This window comes from Myxine glutinosa, chromosome 1, assembly GCF_964187855.1.
Source record: "Myxine glutinosa chromosome 1, kmMyxGlut1.1, whole genome shotgun sequence".
In the NCBI taxonomy this organism is placed as follows: Eukaryota; Metazoa; Chordata; class Myxini; order Myxiniformes; family Myxinidae; genus Myxine; species Myxine glutinosa.
This window is the reverse complement of record NC_136261.1, coordinates 212,715,942-212,735,831: the sequence shown is the minus strand read 5'-3', so window position 1 is coordinate 212,735,831 and position 19,890 is coordinate 212,715,942. Positions and strand designations below refer to the sequence as shown.

At 42.6% G+C, this 19,890-nt stretch overlaps 5 non-coding genes across 5 annotated transcripts; 4 read left to right on the top strand and 1 right to left on the bottom strand.

Moving 5' to 3' along the window:
- Positions 1–1,857: 1,857 nt before the first annotated feature.
- LOC144889923 (U2 spliceosomal RNA) lies at positions 1,858–2,049 on the bottom strand. Its single transcript, XR_013622142.1, has one exon. It is a non-coding gene; the product is annotated as a U2 spliceosomal RNA (small nuclear RNA).
- Positions 2,050–3,240: 1,191 nt separating this feature from the next.
- TRNAS-UGA (transfer RNA serine (anticodon UGA)) lies at positions 3,241–3,322 on the top strand. The gene has a single exon. It is a non-coding gene; the product is annotated as a tRNA-Ser (tRNA).
- A 950-nt stretch (positions 3,323–4,272) lies between these two features.
- Positions 4,273–4,354, top strand: TRNAS-UGA (transfer RNA serine (anticodon UGA)). The gene has a single exon. It is a non-coding gene; the product is annotated as a tRNA-Ser (tRNA).
- Positions 4,355–12,591: 8,237 nt separating this feature from the next.
- On the top strand, positions 12,592–12,673 carry TRNAT-CGU (transfer RNA threonine (anticodon CGU)). Its single transcript has one exon. It is a non-coding gene; the product is annotated as a tRNA-Thr (tRNA).
- A 1,546-nt stretch (positions 12,674–14,219) lies between these two features.
- Positions 14,220–14,301, top strand: TRNAS-CGA (transfer RNA serine (anticodon CGA)). The gene has a single exon. It is a non-coding gene; the product is annotated as a tRNA-Ser (tRNA).
- The last annotated feature ends 5,589 nt before the right edge of the window (positions 14,302–19,890 follow it).

The following is a 19,890-nucleotide window of genomic DNA, read 5'->3' as shown; positions in this document are numbered from 1 at the left end:
ATCTTGGGAGAAATATCGAATTTATTGTTGGAGATAACAACTCAAGTTATGGAGATAACAACCCAAGTTATGGAGATAACAACCCAAGTTATGGAGATAACAACCCAAGTTTTGGAGATAACGACCCAAGTTATGGAGATAATCACCCAAGTTATGGAGATAACAACCCAAGTTATGGAGATAACAACCCAAGTTATGGAGATAACAACTCAAGTTATGGAGATAACAACTCATGTTATGGAGATAACAACCCAAGTTATGGAGATAACCCAAGTTAAGGAAATAACAACCCAAGTTTTGGAGATAACAACCCAAGTTATGAAGCTAACAACCCAAGTTATGAAGCTAACAACCCAAGTTATGGAGATAACAACCCAAGTTATGGAGATAACAACCCAAGTTATGAAGCTAACAACCCAAGTTATGAAGCTAACAACCCAAGTTATGGAGATAACAACCCAAGTTATGGAGATAACAACTCAAGTTATGGAGATAACAACTCATGTTATGGAGATAACAACCCAAGTTATGGAGATAACCCAAGTTAAGGAAATAACAACCCAAGTTTTGGAGATAACAACCCAAGTTATGAAGCTAACAACCCAAGTTATGGAGATAACAACCCAAGTTATGGAGATAACAACCCAAGTTTTGGAGATAACAACCCAAGTTATGGAGATAACAACTCAAGTTATGGAGATAACAACTCATGTTATGGAGATAACAACCCAAGTTATGGAGATAACAACCCAAGTTATGAAGCTAACAACCCAAGTTATGAAGCTAACAACCCAAGTTATGGAGATAACAACCCAAGTTATGGAGATAACAACCCAAGTTTTGGAGATAACAACCCAAGTTATGAAGCTAACAACCCAAGTTATGAAGCTAACAACCCAAGTTATGGAGATGACAACCCAAGTTATGGAGATAACAACCCAAGTTATGGAGATAAGAACACAAGTTATGGAGATAACGACCCACGTTATGGACATAACGACCCAAGTTATGGAGATAACGACCCAAGTTTTGGAGATAACAACCCAAGTTATGAAGCTAACAACCCAAGTTATGAAGCTAACAACCCAAGTTATGGAGATAACAACCCAAGTTATGGAGATAAGAACACAAGTTATGGAGATAACGACCCACGTTATGGACATAACGACCCAAGTTATGGAGATAACGACCCACGTTATGGACATAACAACCCAAGTTATGGAGATAACAACCCAAGTTATGGAGATAAGAACACAAGTTATGGAGATAACGACCCACGTTATGGACATAACGACCCAAGTTATGGAGATAACGACCCACGTTATGGACATAACAACCCAAGTTATGGAGATAACAACCCAAGTTATGAAGATAACAACCAACAACACACACACGCACGCACACACATCATCCATCTTATTATATTAATTATTCACGGTACTTATCCCACCAAATCTGTCAAGGCTCAAATATCTTGTTTCTTAACAGATGATATGTGCATGACACAGTTGGTCCGATTTTTGCCACCTTTTCTAGACATCGTCGCAATTCACCCCTTCCATGGAGGACGCCATTTGCTGGATATATTCTGCGCTTGTTGTGACAATACTCGCTGATGATTGGCTGGGTGTAAATACTACTACGCCGCGTGACCAACTCACTGCACCCGCGACGGCTACGCCATCAGAAAATAGTGCTCATTATTAACGGGAAATGTTTATCGTTCGACAAAATTCATGAATCGAACTTTTTATATTGATAAAAAATATGTTCCTGAAATTTATTAAAGCAAAGATGTATGAAGTCACATTTAACATCCTTCAACGAATCTTTTCTTTGTTTAACAAGTTCCCCCAAAGGGGGTGCACCACTCCCGGAGGTACTGCAATACCGGGTCGATGCGTGGAGCGGACGGAGCAAGCCCCTGATCCAACTCCCAATACCAAAAATCCATTTAATAGACTAGTCTCGCATTGCGAGACATATCAGCTATTAAACCGATAAGAACAGATACTACACTTGATCTTAGCCAAAAGGCCGAGAAGCGATAACTAAAAAATAAAATCAATTTCCTTTTCCACGAGGATCACCTTTATAATTGAGCGGCGCCGATTCAAGGAAAATCGAAATTCCCTCGAAATGGCCGTTCGTTCGACGCTTCCATTGCAGCTTCGAAGCTCCTTCCATACTCTGATATTAAACAATCCTGATGTGATATATATATTTTGTTTATCTTGGGAGAAATATAGAATTTATTGTGTGAAGAACAACGGCAGGTGGGGGCGCGTTCGGCGAGATCACGTGATTTCCTTCGTGCGTCAGAGCACCGCCCCGTGTGTAAAAACCCACGGAGGTATATACCTCCGTGTAAAAACCCGGCATTCCAGATTAGACCATGAGCAGGTCTGAGCTTTCGTTCACTTTCATTCCATCAATCACATGAATGAAAGAATAAGAAGAAATAATTTCAACATCATCGGACCTGTCATATTCACAATCGCCATGCCACACCTTTGCATTGCTCAACATAAACTTCCAGGAGCAGGCAAGGCAGCGCTTCTTTGCCTATACACCAGCCAAAAAAGGGAGGGTTTTCCTTGGAACTCTATTCCGCGGGTCCCTGCTGGTAACTTATAAACACATGACCCACCACCTGTCACCATCTCCGATATTAGATCCATATGTATTTAAGACTTTATAAAAAACCCAATTTTTTGGGAATTCAACTTGGATGCTTTTATAATTGGTGAGATGGTGAGAGCTCCTATCATCATTTCTGATATCAGATGTGAAAAATAACTGTTAATTCGGATGATTCATGAGATCGTGACCTCTCAAATGCGCTCATCGCTAATTATTCAAAAACTGAAAACAGTACAAACACAACATTTGCATCAATTTAAATGCACTTTTGCTGCTGATAACCACCTCAGCTAACTTCTCCATATACACACCCCACAAAATAAAACAAAAAAGAGCAATTTCGATCTGTATACATGTTCTGGAAACTTGATGAAAAACATTCAAGATTGTCTACCCAAAAGCATTCCAATAATATGTTCAATTTTCTTGATATTTCTGTTCAATATTCCGCAGCTTGAAAAATAAAATGTTTGTCTCTAAATATATGCTGAAATCTGGTCGTCCACATTTGACCAGGTGATGATCAACTGAAGTCATTACAAAGATGGAATTTTGTAAAAACTCTCAACCTGGAGGGAAAAACTCCACTAATAATATGTCATGGTGGCCGAGCGGTTAAGACGTTGGACTTGAGATCCCATGGGGTTTTCCTGCACAGGTTCGAATCTTGTCCATGACGCTAACGTTTTTTTGGATCGTCCACTTTGAGTCTGTGATCTCGGCGTTTAGAATCCGGTCGAGTGGAACCAAAGGCTGAAAAACCAACGATGGATGAGAGTTTTGTTTCCTTTCTTGAAGCTCGCTATTAAAAACAGGATTGAGTGCGGACAAACACCCATAAGATGGCAATAATTAGGCAGACTTTGATGGACCTCATGGTCTCTTCCTGCCTCAAAGTTCCTTATAATGGAACTGCTCTACCAAACATACCACAATGTCTGTTTGTACAGATGTCTGTCCCCATTCATACGGGAAGGTTTTAGAGGCCAACCTTTAAACACGAATGTATGTTCACTTCGGTCTATTTTTGAGGATAAAACAAACTCGAAAAACATTTTCCATAAAAGAGTAATTATGTCTCTTTTATTAAAATAGTAGACGGTGGCTTGCAAACCAAGCTTCAAGGGCGGTGTACAGAAGCATTAAAAAAAAAAACAATGAATACAACAAATACATTAAATACAATAAATACAAGGCACAGAGACGTGAAATACAGTAAAACGAGTGTTCATTTGCATCCATATGATGTCTACACCTCATACGATGTCTGCAGCATACACTTGCCAGACCTCAATATATACATGTGTGTGTGTGTGTGTGTGTGTGTGTGTGTGTGTGTGTGTGTGTGTGTGTGTGTGTGTGTGTGTGTGTGTGTGTGTGTGTGTGTGTGTGAGTGTGTGTGTACTGTGCATGTCTGTGAGTGTCAGTGTGTGTCCTCATTAATCATAACGTATTATTATCTTTACTCACCCTCCCTCCTCTTCCTCCCTTTCCCTCTTTTTTCTCCTCCCACACTCTCTCTCTCTCTCTCTCTTTCTGTCCCCTCCTAATAAAGTGCAGACAGTGCGATGTGTAAGTATATATTTGTGTGTGTGGTCGTGAAGCACAAGTTTACATGAGGAACTCCATGTCATGGTGGCCGAGTGGTTAAGGCGTTGGACTTGAAATCCAATGGGGTTTCCCCGCACAGGTTCGAATCCTGTCCATGACGGAAACGTTTTTTTCGAGCGTCCACTCTGAGTCTGTGATATCGGCGTTTCGAATCCGGCTGAGTCGAACCAAAGATGGCACTTTTTGTTTCCTTTCTTGAAGCTCAGTATTAAAAAAGAATCGAGTGCGGACAAAGACAAAGATGGCAATAATTACCCAGACTTTGATGGGCCTCATGGTCTCTTCCTGTGTCAAAGTTCCTTAAAATGGATCTCATGTTGTTAGACGTCTCCATTCCATTGTATAATGTAATATGTTGACTTGTTTGTTTTACTATTGGAGGATCACAGAATGGCGTCAATGCGAAAATGTTTTAAATTCAGGAATTAATAAAATGCGTAATTTCCTTCTTTTTTTTTTAAAATGCGCCAAGCCGAATGCCTCCACTCTGTGTTTGCCTCAAAATCTTGTGTCCCAAACCTATCTCTGTCTGTACCCACCTTACCCAGTCGAACCCAGCTGCTCCTGGACTCTGTGTCCTGCTCTCCTGACAAGGTGGAGAAGTTTCTGTCAAACCTCAACTCGGATTCTGCAACTGGACCAGACGGCATCAGCCCTCAGGTCTTAAAATCTTGCTCTGCCGCTCTGTCTGTTCTTTTCAGCCTCTCTTTTGCGAAAGGTGATCTGCCAGCATCTTGGAAATCAGCAAACATTACTGCTTTGCACAAAAAAGGTGCAAAAACAGATCCTTGCAACTACAGACAAAGATGGGCTCTTGAAATGGGCGACAGACAAAGGCATGCCACCGCTCCTTTCCTGCTCCCAATAATCAGCAAGGTCATGAGATCCATCATTGCTTCTGACACCAAATCCTTCCTCTTCTCCAATGGCTTGATCTGTGATCATCAATTTGGATTCAGACCAGGTCACTCTACTCTGGACATGCTGCTTCTGTTTTCTTAACAATGGATGGAGGTCCTCAACGCCAAACAGGAAATCAGATCTGTCTCACTTGACATATATCGTGCCTCCGATACGGTCTGGCACCCAGCCCTGCTCACCAAACTCTCCTAATATGGTTTGGATTCAGACCAGGTCACTCTACTCTGGACATATTACACATCCATGGTAAGCTCCACGCATGGCTTGCGGACTTCCTCTCTGGTCGTCGTCAACCTGTGGCCCTGAATGGATTTCTCTCATCTCCCCTTCCTGTCCAGTCTGGAGTTCCTCAAGGTAGTGTTCTGAACCCTGTGCTTTTTATGGTCTTCATTAATGATCTCTCCGACTCTCTGGAAAATCCTCTCTATCTCTTCTCTGATGACTCCACTCTCTGCCTCTCCATATATCAACCCTCAGATCGGCAGGCAGCAGTCTCTTCACTCTCTGCGGACCTGGACAAAATCACAAACTGGTCAAACAAGTGGAACATGTCTTTCAATCCTGACAAATCTCACACTCTCACTATGTCTCTCCGAAAAGACCGTTTGGACAACCCTCCCATCTACTTTCTGAATAATCCTCCTGGGGAAGTTCTGTCACTCAAGCTTTTGGGTCTCACTATCTGCCATAATATTTCCTTGGAAAAACCACATTTCCAAGCTGGCCTCCAAAGCCAGTCGCCGACTGGGCATCCTCCATCATGCGAAGTCATTTCTGGGCATAGTGTTGGAGCGTATGTCACTATATTGGGGCCCGTGGGCATTTTGTGAACATTTGTTTTCTTTGTTGGGATTTGTTATTTCGACCTAGCTGAATAATTTAAAATAGGGCGCCAATTTTTGCATGCATATTTTCGACCATTTCTATGCAAATTAAAGATTACGTCATAATACCTATTGTATAGGACCATATGCTCCTGTTATTGTTCTTGAACACTTCATAGTTTTAAACATTTTAATGTTTCCTTTTGGTAGTTGTTATTTAGAATACGTTTAGCCACTAAAAAATAGTAATTGAAAGCAAATTGCCTAATTTTTGCCGAACACTATTACCTAACAATATTGTATTCATAAGGTGCTTGTGGTGACTGTCAAGCTCATCGTATCGGTGTCCTGGCAGCATGTATTTGCCAATGAAGCAGCATCACGAAGAATTGCATGACCAGTCTCTGGCTCATCCACTTCCGTTGTCAGAAAAACACTTAGATGCAAGTCACACAGTGCTGATAAGGTGATGCTGTGTGCCGTTAAAGCACGTTTCATGTGGCGGCCTTCAAGAATCTGGCGGGTGGTTGCTGATCCATACAAGTCCGCTTCCATCCATGCATCATCAATGCCACTATCCTCTATGAATGACCCAAGTGCACGCAGTGACGTCAATACAGTGTGCATCTCACCAATGCGAAAAACTAGATGATCCAGTGCTGGTGGCGAGTGCATTTGCAATTTCACAGCCTTCTCATAGAGTTGAAGATCAAAGGTAATAACCGTCTTCCGGCCTTCTCCCATGACAATCGATGTGATCGTCTGCGCTTGTTTGAGTATTGTAAGCATTGTGCTCCATTCATGTGCAGGAGCAGCAAGCAGTGGCATTATAGCTACCCTTGTCAGTTTATATGGTGGTGAACCTTTTGCTGAATTAAAAGCACTCCACGTAGGTAAGTGTTGCTTTCCTGTGCCCAATCGTACCAACGACTGTCCTATCGGCCATGCGAAATCATCTTTCTGTGAAGCTTCTGTTACATCAAGTGATGGATTTATATTTATAGGATCATACTTGGGACACGGAGGATGTGTATTAGCAGGAACGTGACAAGGCAACAACTCTGCAGTAAGGCCTGGACCAAGCGGAAGTGATCTGGCTGTGGGAGTCTCATTCACGTCAACTGTTACAGCACTGGTAGCTTCAGTAGTTCGTTGGTACACCACCATTGCTGTAGCATGCAGGGTGCCTTTTCCCTCTGGGGTATCTTCTGAAAAGTCTGAATTGTCAGCAGCAAAGAAGATGAATTCATTTCTAACAAGACTTGGTGACACATATACATCATATTCAGCAGAACGGTTCAGAACAGCCTGTGCTCGTTGCGTTTCAATGCGCAATATACGGTCATAGTCTACAGACAAGCCGAGATGGTGAAGATAGTCTATTAATGTTTTGCTTCTAGTTCTTTGGTGAACAAAGATGCCAGTTCCAACTTGGACAGGGTACTCCCGCCGATGGCGAAATGAAGCTTTTTCTCCTGTTGATTCTGGCCAGTAGCGCACCTGTCTGTCAGATTTTGCTTCATACATAATATGTTGTGCTATCGTTGATGCTTTCTGATTTGCGTAATTTCTGCGCTTTTCAGTTGGGAGCTCAGTTGCCACGCCTCTCATAATCCATTGGAGAAATGTAAGAAGCCTTGTAGGAATGTTTGCACTTAAATCTGACCCTAGTGTGCCATCAAAAGACCAACGTGGATCGTCAAGAATGTCCTTTCGCAGAACTTTGGCACAGTTGAAGATCATTTTCATGTCATCGTTGATATTGGATTCACAGAGAGCTGCTTCAATTGCGGCTATCTTAGCTGCACTGAAACAGGACCGATCTGACTCATTTCGACGTGTGGCAGGGATAAAGTCAATGCCCTCAATATTTTCTGTGAGCAAACGTCGCGTGCTTTTACGACTAGGCGTAATCTCGCAGTTATGTTCTTCTAAGATCGTCAGGTAAGCTGTATGCGCAGCATCCATCGACAGTATCTTACTCTTTTCAAGCAAATCTCGTATGATATCAAGATATTCCACCTTGGCAGCAACCTCTTTCTCATTTATCGACTGTTTCTTAGAGGCGGTACCAGAACTTGAACATCCAGAACCGCGAGCAACGTGACTTTGCCAGCAAATTCGATGATATTTCACATCTATGGAGAGTGCATCTTCGGAATGAATAGCACTACTTAGGTACACTTACAGTGTACTTAGGTACACTTATAGCACTACTTAGGTGAGTTGAACCGCGCTCCCCCCAAAGACTTATACGTGCGCAACGCGTACCCTTATTTACGGAGTTACTTATTCAGCGCTATACGATTCAGATACTTGTTTACTTTGCGAGAAATGACGTCATAAATCATTTGCATAAAAACACACTAAAACTCGCTGAAAAAAATTGGCGCCATATTTCATTTGTTTTCTAACATCCTAAACAACAATTTCCAGCCAAGAAAATAAAATGTTCACGAAATGCCCACGGGAAAACAAATGCTCCAACACTAGCACTTCTGAGTTCCTCACCACATACAAAGCTTTCATCCACAGCTTAATGGAGTACTGCTCTGGGCTGGTGCCCCTGCCTCACACCTAGCTCGGCTTCACGCTGCAAAAACCAAAGCTTCAGAATCATTGGTATCTCCCGAGATGAAGATGATTCTGAGGGCCTGTCACTTGCTCACCGCAGGCAGGTTGGTGGTCTTTCTGTCTTTTACCGACTCCTCTCCGGCTTTGTCTGTCCCCCAAATATTCCTGCAGGATGCACAAGATCTGCCAGCCACCCTCTTCTGGTGAAACTGCCAAAATCAAGCCTCCTTGCTCACTTCACTCTTTCATTCCCCTTTTCTCCCGCCTCTGGAACAAACTCCCCCACTCCCTTCAATCTCACTCCTCCGTTCAGGTCTTTAAAACAGCTGTTCACCACCATCTTTTATCTTCCCCCACCCAAAACCGTGATCTTTTCTATCCCCGTTAACACATTCCAAATCCGCCTCTTTCAATCTCCAACTTCATTCGTGAAATAACTGGTAGTGTTCATTTGCTTTATACCGTGTACCCTTTCCCCCTCCCCCCCAGCCCTCTCCCTTCCACAGATCTACCGATGGCCCTGTTGTACACCGCTCCTTTCCTATGCCATCTCCAGGCATTGCAAAACGTCATTGCCGGGCACCGAAGGGAGCTCGGCCATGACGCACGCTGAAAGGGTGTACGCAGTTTTCACTCTGGTTGTTTGTTTGTTTGTTTTCTTGTTTTCTTGTTTGTTTTCTTGTTTGTTTGTCCAGGCGATATCTCAGCCATCCTTTGAGCTAGGAAGCTGAAATTTCGGCACAATAGTGAGCAGGTCCTTTGTCAAAAACCGTATTTTTTGTTTTTTGATTAATCAATTAATTGAGGAGTTATTTAATTATTTGCGATTAATTAAGTACTTATTTAATTAATTAAATTTACTTTCGCTTCTGGCCATTAACTCAGGCACCTTTTGAGTTAGGAAGCTGATATTTGGACATGCCAATGACCAGGTCATTTGGCTGCAAAGGCTGTTTTGGATTTATTTATTAATCAATTAATCAATTAATTATTTAATTATTCGATTAATGGCTAAAAAAAAATTTTTTTTTAAGTTACAGATTCTGATGAAATGGTGGTGGTTTATGTGTTCGATGACCGAATTGATTAATAATTTAATTTTTTAATGATTATTATTTATTTATTTTCATTATTAATCATTTATTTATTTTATTTCTCATTTGGCCAATATCTCAGGCACCTTTTGAGCGAGGAAGCTAATATTTGGACATGAGTGACCAAGTGATGTGGCTATCAAGGATATTTTTGATTTATTGATTAATCAATTAATTATTTAATTTTTTAATGATTATTATTTATTTATTTTCATTATTAATCATTTATTTATTTTCTTTCTCATTTGGCCAATATCTCAGGCACCTTTTGAGCGAGGAAGCTAATATTTGGACATGAGTGACCAAGTGATGTGGCTATCAAGGACATTTTTGATTTATTGATTAATCAATTAATCGATTAATTATTTATTGATTAATCAATTAATTATTTAATTTTTTATTAATGACGTATTTAATTAAATTTCTAAAAGATACATCTTTGGATGAAGCACTAGTGGTTTAGTTATACTATTAGCCAATTGATTAAGAAAATAGTTTGAGATAATCTTTTATTGATTTTAATTATACAATTAATCAATCAATTTATTGCACACCTCTCCCTCCCAATGCAGCCTCAATGAGCTGCACTGCGGTATTGCCGGGCGCCGCAAGGCGGCCCGGCAATGCCGCGTTGTAGGATATTTAATTATTTGGCTTGGGGACGGTGTACTTTGAATATATCTGTACTTGTTGTCCACCGCACCTGTCCTATGCCATCTCCAGGCGCTGCATAATGTCTATTTTTGTGGACGTCTATTCTGTAGACGTCTATTCAAAAATAGATAAGGTCTATTTTTGTGATTAGCTTCGGCCATAAGGTCAACATAGGCCAAAGGTCAACCACTTTTTTCATATTTATAAAATCCTCAATTTTCATCCGATTGACTTGAAATTTGAAAAGGATTTACATATCGGCTAACTGAATTCAACCACTAACTATTTTTGAAATTAGCTTAGGCCAAAAGGTCAACATTGGCCAAAGGTCAACCACTTTTTCATATTTCTAAATTACTCAATTTTCATCCGATTGACTTGAAATTTGAATAGGATTTACATATCCGCTGACTGCATTCAACCACCAACTATTTTTGAGATCAGCATAGGCCAAAAGGTCAACGTAGGCCAAAGGTCAACCACTTTCTTTTTCTTTTTCTAAAATCCTCTATTTTCATCCGATCGACTTGAAATTTGAAGAGGATTTACATATCGGCTGACTGAATTCAACCACCAACTATTTTTGAGATTAGCTTAGGCCAAAAGGTCAACATTGGCCAAAGGTCAACCACTTTTTCATATTTCTAAAATACTAAATTTTCATCCGATTGACTTGAAATTTGAATAGGATTTACATATCCGCTGACTGAATTCAACCACCAACTATTTTTGAGATCACCATCGGCCAAAAGTGCAACATAGGTCAAAAGTCAACAACAATTTCAAATTTATAAAATCCTCAATTTTCATACGATTCACTTGAAATTTGAATGGGATATACACATCAGTGAACTGAATTCAAACACCAACTATTTTTGAGGTTAAAAGGATGCTCTACTGAGTGCCATTCCACTTTGTTCTGTTTCGCCAAGTGTCGCCCGATGAGTGATTTTTCATTTGTCTGTTTGTCTGTTTGTTTGTTTGTCTGTTTGTTCGCACAGAATAAATATGATTTTCTCTGTAACCGTTGGTCCGATTGACAGGACATTTTCACCATTGGTGCGACTTCACCTGCATAATTTTGTAATGATAATGATGATGTCATAGGTCACGTGGTTCGGCCGCCATCTTGGAAAAACCGAAAAACTTTGCACCTCTGTATCTCCGAAAGCGCTGAATAGAAAAAATTGAAACGTGGCTCATTGTAAAGAACTCTCCATGGTGAATAAAATGTGTAAATGATGATGTCATATGTGCCTCCGTTATAACGTCATAATTCGACAAGTACAAAACTTAATCCGATCAAGATGAAATTTCTTGAGCGTCATGTAGGCATAAATTGGCGGAGAAAAAAAAATGATGACGTCATCGATCACGTGGTTTGGCCCGCCATATTTGTTTTAACACAAAAGACATAAAAACCACTGAAAATACATCCTGGCGAGGGTTTGTAATCTCTGATTGCTCTTTTTATTGTTATCATTGTTATCGTGATGGCTCAAAATGTTCTTCAGGACTTCACAGACTCATTGTAACTCTGATTGGATTTCTGTTTTCGCTTTTCATTGTTGCTGATGTCGATAAAGGTCGCAGTACAATAAATTTGGTGATAATCGGTTCAGCTGTGATTACAGCATTGCGACATGTGGTGAGGCTTCGCTCTCTCCCTCCTCCTCCTTTCTCCTAGCTCTCTCACTGCCAGTGCCCACTCTCCCATCTCCCACCTCGTCTCTCTCCCTTTCTCTCTTTCTCCCCCATCTCTCCATCTTCTCTCCCTTCCCTCTTTCTCTCCCTCCCACTGCCCTCCTCGCACCACCTCTCCGTCCCGGAGTGCAGCAACATGTGGTGAGGCTTTCTCTTCCCTCCTTCCCTCCCTTCCTTAACACCCCCTGACTCCACATGCCCTGAAACCTCCTCAACACCAGTTCCACAGAACATATAAATAACATGACGAAAACATGATCATTAAACAGGTCCAGCCCAATTTGGCCATCAAGGAGGACATTTGGTCCATCTTTCCTGTGTCATATCCATGTATCTGCACTTCCGTTTGGAGCTGCAGTTTGACTGTTCATCTTAACCTCACCTTATCTTCCATCCCTCCCCATGATAATTTATATACTGTTCAATGAGCCTCGACTTCATATTGTCACTCGAGCCAATTGTGAACTTATGCAGTTTCACGCAGAAATGACTGGTTCACCTGGGGAGATTCGGCAGGTATTTGACCAAGTGATGATCAACTACAATGAGAATTTGCGTTGTGGCCTGTCATGGTGGCCGAGGGGTTAAGGCGTTGGATTCGTAAATCCAATGGGTTTCCCTGCACAGGTTCGAATTCTGTCCATGACGTCACCTTTTTTTTTAGAGCGTCCACTCTGAGTCTGTGATGTTGGCGGTTCGAATCGGGCCGAGTCAAACTAACGATGGTACGTTTTGTTTCCTTTCATGAAGTTCATTATTAAAATAAGATCGAGTGCAGACAAACAGCCATAAGATGGGAATAATTGCCCACACTTTGATGGACTTCATGGTCTCTTCCTGCGTCAAAGTTCCTTGTTATGTAACTCGTGTTATAATAATTCTCCATGCCAAGATGTCATGTAAAATTGTGTTTTGTTTCTTTGTTTTACTATTCAGAAAGTTCACATAACGGCTCCAATATGAAAATGTTTGAAATTCAGGAATTAAAGAGACATTGTACGAAGATCTCGAAGCTTCTCATTTGAAACTTGTGATCGAGAAGATTCTCCAATTAAATTTTTAAAATACCTTCATTTATGGCCTGTCAGCAGTAAAACAAGTCTGGCATCCACCATGTTGAAATAAACTAATCCAAGATGAATCCCACAATTCCTTGCAGGAAACACGTTGTGACATCATTGATCTGGCGGCCATTGCTTGAATTTTGTCTCGGCAGAATTTCCTTCTGGTTCAATCATCCTCAGCCTGACGTTAAAACAAATAATCTGCAATGATAATAACCACAAACTCCAAACTTCCCTCCACTATGGAACCTGCTACTGGTGATGTCGGGCTCACATAAACTACGAGCATCTACAATTATATAAAGATTGGTCATTTTTGAACATTGCAGAATGCGAATGCAATGGCAAACCACCCACTGTATCTTGCAGAGAGTTCTTCAGCACTACATAATACCTCGATCAGGGGGATAGTGGAGTAAATAAATTGAATTGGATTAAAAAGATGATTGAAAGTGTCTGAAACTTGGCCACACACTCGGACAAATGAATTGTGTATTTCAGAAACAAAGCAAAAGATGAGTGAAGTAAATTTAGTACTAGCGAAGGTACCCTTTGTTGCAGGTAAACGCCAGGTCCCTCCTCTCACCACTTCCCTTGTCTCCTCCCAACTCCACCCTTTCCCTATCTTCCCGAGGACATTTGGTCCATCTTACCTGTGTCATATCCATTTCTCTGTGGTTCCCTTCAGAGCTGAATGTTGACAGTTCATCTTCACCTCAACTCATGCTCCATCCGCCCCGGTAATATTGTGCGAGTATATCCTCGTAACCACCCTCCACCTCTCTCCATCTACCTGCACGATGCTACCTTTTATTTTCTCTTCTTTTGTTCGTTTGAAACAGGGGTTCCCAAACCCAGGGTCGTGACCTGACCTTGTAACCCCCGTCAAATTTTATGTTTTTGATTGGGGGGTTTCACGTCGAAAGCGTTTTCTCCGATAATTAATATCGCAGGTAGCTACCAAGTAGGTATCGGTACCATTTGGGTCACGAGGCGAAGGTGATTTCAAATTTTGGGTTTTGGACAAAAACCTTTTGGAACCACTTGTGTGTTGTGTCACTTTTGTTACGTCCAGGTGTTGTCCCTCTTCAATGAGCCTTGAATTTATGCCGTATGTCAAAGAACCGTATGTCATGGTGGCCGAGTGGTTAAGGCGTTGGACTCGAAATCCAATGGGGTTTCCCCGCACAGGTTCGAATCCTGTCCATGACGTTTTTTTGTTTTTTTTGGAGACTCCGTTTTGTTTCTGGATGTTGGCGGTTCGGATCCCGACCTCGTTAGCCCAAATTACCCCTCAAACTGAATGAAGTCCTCCTCCAATATTTTACATCTATTTTGAAACGCTTAATAAATGTGATTTTGACAGAGAATCATTGAAATTTTCGATTTTTTTGATCGAAAAAAATGAATTCGTGGCGAAAAAATATTAATATTTTCATAAAACCTATTTGCATTGACCAGTCCTTCATACTCATTAAAGATAAAGTTTTTACAGTGTAGCCCATAGGGCAAAGCCGTCTAGAACAGTGTTTGTCCGTCTGTTTGTCCGTCTGTATGTATGTATGTATGTATGTATGTATGTATGTATGCATGTATGTATGTGTGTGTGTGTGTGTGTGTGTGTGTGTGTGTGTGTATGTATGTATGTGTGTGTGTATGTATGTATGTATGTGTGCATGCGTGTGTGTGTGTGTGTGTGTGTGTGTATATATGTGTGTGTGTGTGTGTGTGTGTGTGTATGTATGTATGTATGCATGTGCGTGTGTGTGTGTATGTATGTATGTATGTATGTATGTATGTATGTATGTATATGTATGTATGTACATATGTGTGTGTGTATGTATTTATGTATGTATGTATGTGTGTATGTATGTATGTATTGTTACGGATTCGTCACTTCCGTCGTTGTGGTTTTCATCCACTGTAAGCATTTTGGTTCCATGTACTATTCTTGGTATAGTTTGAATGAAATGGAGATAACTGTTTTCAAAAGGTGAAAAATTAGTGCTTTAAAAGAAACCTGGAAACCGATCGGGAGAAACCGGAAGAAGAAGAGGAGGAAGCAAAAAGCGGAGCAAGGGAGGTCGGGAAGAAAAGCCGAGCTGCTTTGATGTCTCGAGCAGACGCTGGTGAATGTGGGTCACGAGCGAACTTTGGTTTTCCCGGGAAAGGGATTCCTGTGACAGAGTCATGATCGCTGTGACAGATAAACCTGCGTGACGGGTTTTGCGTTTGATTCCGGAGAGAATCGTTGTTGGAGAGCAGGTACGCCCCCATTACGTGCCCGCCCGCCATTTTGCCTTGCTCTCGCCATTTCGCATCGCTCCAGCCTTTTCACCTCGCTCCAGCCATTTCACCGCGCCCAGCCCTTACCCAGTAGGCACACAGACATTGGATCCACGTTGAATGAACGTCAAGATTCGACGTTGACCTGAGGTTGAAAACGAGTTGGATTTGCAAATTGGATCAACGTCATTTTTCCAATGTTGAATAAACGTCGAAACAACGTCGAATAAACGTTGATACAATGTCACACTTTCAACGTCGATGTAGGGTCGAACAACCAACATTGAAACAATGTCATTTATTCGATTAAATTGGTCTCAGGTTGGGTTTTGGTTGTCCGACGTCGCGACCTCATTCCAACCGTTATTCGACGTTGAAACAACGTCGTGTGCCCACTGGGTAGGCTGGTTTGCGTGTGTAACGTGGATCTTGATTGGGAATTTGCGGTCCTCTGTTTGGGAGCCGTTGAACGTTCATATCCGAAGGTGTGATTTCCCAGTCACCTTTTTGGTGCACCTTTGCGGCTCTTCAGCAGCGTTGACTGTCAGCCGACCTGGATTCTGGTCTCGATACGACATTTTTCTTGCGATCACCGGAGCATGGATCTACTTTGGCCTGGTGCCAGGACAGAGACTTTGGGGAATGTACTTTTCGCTCACGCGGAGCACCGTGAGTTACCGAGGTAAGACACTGATGGTACCATCATAGGAATGATATAATATTTGTTGTACAATTGATTAATATTGTACTTGTGCTGTTATTCTTGTGTGAAATTAATATATTTTGGTAACAATTGGTTGGTGTGGTTTCACCATTGGTCATTGACGCACATAATAACACATCTTTCTGCCGTGACTCCTTTCAGGGCTCGGAGGTACACCATGACCGGGGTTTGGGGAGGAGCACATAACAGAAATTGGGGGCTCGTCCGGAAGAGAATTCCCTAACATTCCCAAAATTCCCAAATTTGGAATTTTCTAACATTCCCAATTTTTTCTAAAAATTTGAAATTTTTTGTGTGAAGGTTAACAGGTGCTAACTAATAGTCACCATGGTGTTTGATGCAGAAAGGTTTGTGACGTCCCCTAACGAGGCACAGTTCCAGGCATTAAAAAGATCGGAACTCATGATATTGGCAAAGCAAAGATGCAGACATTGGTGGTAGAATCTCTAGTGGGACAAGGAACATGGGAAGAGGTAGCCTTGGATTGGTTACCCGAGGAAAAAGGAAATGTGGGAGCTCCGGAAAATGGAGATGCAACTGCAGAGCCAGTATAGGTTAAAAGAGTTGGAATGGAAAGCCGAAAAGGAATGAGCAGAGGAAAGAGCAGAGGAAAGGAGAGCCGAAAAGGAAAGCACAGAACAGGAACAAGAACTCGAGGAATGAAGAGCAGAGGAAAGAGCAGAGGAAAGGAAAGCAGAAAAGGAACTCGAGGAGAGAAGGGCCGAGGAAAGAGCAGAGGAAAGGAGAGCCAAAAGGGAGTTAAAGGAACGGGACATGGATTATCAGAGGGAACTTAAAGTCAAGGAGCTGGAATTACTGGGGGAACGGAGAGAAGTTGTATCCATGCCGGCTCGATCAACAACCAGTCAGAACTCTTGGGATGTTGGTAGGCGTGTGAGGTTTGTTCCACCCTTCAATGAAAAGGAGGAAGCCAAGTTATTTTTACATTTTGAGAAGGTGGCTCAAATGCTAAAATGGCCTGTGGGGTCCTGGACTATGTTAGTACAAAGTGTTCTGGTGGGCAAAGCTCAAGATATCTATTCGGCTTTACCGATTGACCAATGTGCAGATTATAAGATTGTGAAGAAAGCCATTCTCAAAGCCTATGAATTGGTCCCTGAAGCTTACCGACAAAAATTCAGGAATGCCAGGAAGAGGGAGAGTGAGACCCATGTGGAGTTTTCCAGAATTAAGGAAACTATGTTTGACAGGTGGTGTGACTCGAAGGAGATTGGGAAAGACTTCAACCTTTTACGACAATTGATCTTGGTGGAGGAATTCAAACAGTGTGTCCACGTGTATATTAAAGTACATCTGGATGAAAAAAGGTACCGGAGTTGTATGAGGCAGCAACAGTGGCAGATGACTATGCCATGACACACAGGATGGGGTTCCACAAACCTAACTTCCCGCCTAGAGTTAGCCAGGGGAGTTATGGTAAATCAGGTTCGGAGAACAAATTTTCATTGAGGTGGCCGAGAGAGGACTATGGGGACACATCTGATACCGCGACTTTTAGGGATCAGAAGACTGCAGTTCCAAGACATACCTATCTTCCAGGGGGCCCGAGGCAGACCACGAGTTTTTCCTCCGGGCCTACTTGCGCTTTTTACAAGAAACCTGGGCATTTGATGTCCCAATGTTACGCCCTGAAAAGGTCAAGTCAGTTGCGGAGTCAGACTAGTGCACCTCCGAATGTGTTGGCCAATGCGAGAAATCGTCCTTGGAGGACAGTGCCTTGTGAAGGTTCCCATGCCAATGTTACGGCATCACAGAACGACCTTGTCCAAGAGGGTTACAAACCTTTTATTTCCAAGGGGTTTGTGTCACTGGATGGGGACTTAACGAACCAGAGACCTGTTTTGGTATTGAGGGACACAGGAGCACATCAATCTTTGATGCTTGAGGGCATTTTGCCATTGTCGGAGAAGACGGCAACGGGGGTTAGTGTTCTTTTACAGGGGGTTGGTGGCTACGTTAAAGCTCGTCTTCATGTCATCTGTTGTAAATCAGAGATACAACATTGTCCCAAGAGTAGATTTAATCGTTATCGTTCTCAAACAGCATCTAGAGAGAAAACCAATAATCATTGTATCAATATTACTTCAGGTGAATACAGGTGCATACAGGTGGTATCTCGATAAGCAAGCAGATAGTGTACATTGCTGAATCGTTACCATTCTAGGGAAGCCCAGAGGTGCTATAGAGTTACATAGCGATGATGGATGAAGAACTCCTTTCTGCGCTGAAAGGCAGTCTCTTTTATAGGAGCCGCGGTGGTGTCACGTAACCGCAATGAGGAGAATAACATCAGTGTCGTAACTTCGATGACGATTTCATCACATTCTCCCCACGTTTAAAACTTGACTAGCTGGCAATGAACAGTCGGCACATATTGATAAACAGCAGAGGGATACATAGGAATGCAAAGAATCAAAATACATCGGAAAGGCTGTTACTGCCAGTCGAAACGCCCAGGGCATCTTCAATCCCGATTGCAGGGTTACTGCAATTCAACCGCGCACTCATAGTCTGGTTAGCAATCATTTTCCAGATATAGATGTATCGAGAAAGGAAATCCCAAACAAGAAGATATCGAACAAAGCAATCAGTGTACATCCCGTGGGTCCCAGGGAGAAGACGAAGAGCCCGTGGGTCGCAGTAATCTTACAGTGGGGTAGTCGGCACAGTAGCTAGGTTGGATAATTAGTACCTTGTCGAAGAGCAAATCGTCATTTGTCACACGGCGCATTTACAGTAAGCTTCCACGTCGGCCTTTACCTGTACTAAGCTCCCAAGGGTTCATGTTAGATCCATGTTGGGTCCATGTTGTCATGGAATAATAGCGAGGACAGGAGCACACATCGAGGGAGAGAGAGAGAATCAATGAGAGTCATTCGGAGCCAATAGTTCGGAGCCATTAGCTAATGTCTCCCCGGCCGTCTGTCGCGAACTAAAGTCAAAGTATTTATGTTTGCAGCCCCTCACGACCAGGCCTCACCCAGCACAGGCGCAGACGGGCATATCACGTCCCGTCCTGCAGTACAGTGCTCTGTGGATGAGTAATTACCTACCTCGGACGGACACGCACGGCATGCGATGTCATGTGTAACCTAACCTAAATTGCCCTTCCGGTACCTTAATTAGAGTTAAAGCTCGGCGGAACAAAGGAGATCGGCTATACCGATGAATGGCTCAGATATAGCTGGATCGCTCCACGCACTGACGCCATGGAGTTCCGCAATGTCCTGGATGGATTTGCCATCCATCCATCCATTCAATGCTGGGCATTGAATGGCTCAGATCTAGCTGGATTGCTCCACGCACTGACGCCATGGAGTTCCGCAATGTCCTGGATGGATTTGCCATCCATCCATTCAATGCTGGGCATTGAATGGCTCAGATATAGCTGGATCGCTCCACGCACTGACGCCATGGAGTTCCGCAATGTCCTGAATGGATTTGCCCTATCGACAAAACCGAGAGAATGTTCTCATCCACCCCCTCATTCTCATCCACCCCCTCATCCATCCCCTCCTCCGAGATTGCAGCTGTGCGCTGTGTACCGAAGTCGAGCGACCTTCACAGTCTGGGTCAGAGGGAAAGGGAAACAGGCAGCAGCCGGGCGAGGCGTCTCATAGTCTCGATCCCGGCGCGAATGTCGTGGAAACGAGCCAAGACCTCTGTCCTGGAAACAACAAGCCAAGAGTCAAGGGCGAACAGGCAGGATGGCGCCTCCGTGTCGAGCTCAGGAGACAAGGGAGTCGGGCGCTATGCTCAATGTTATCATC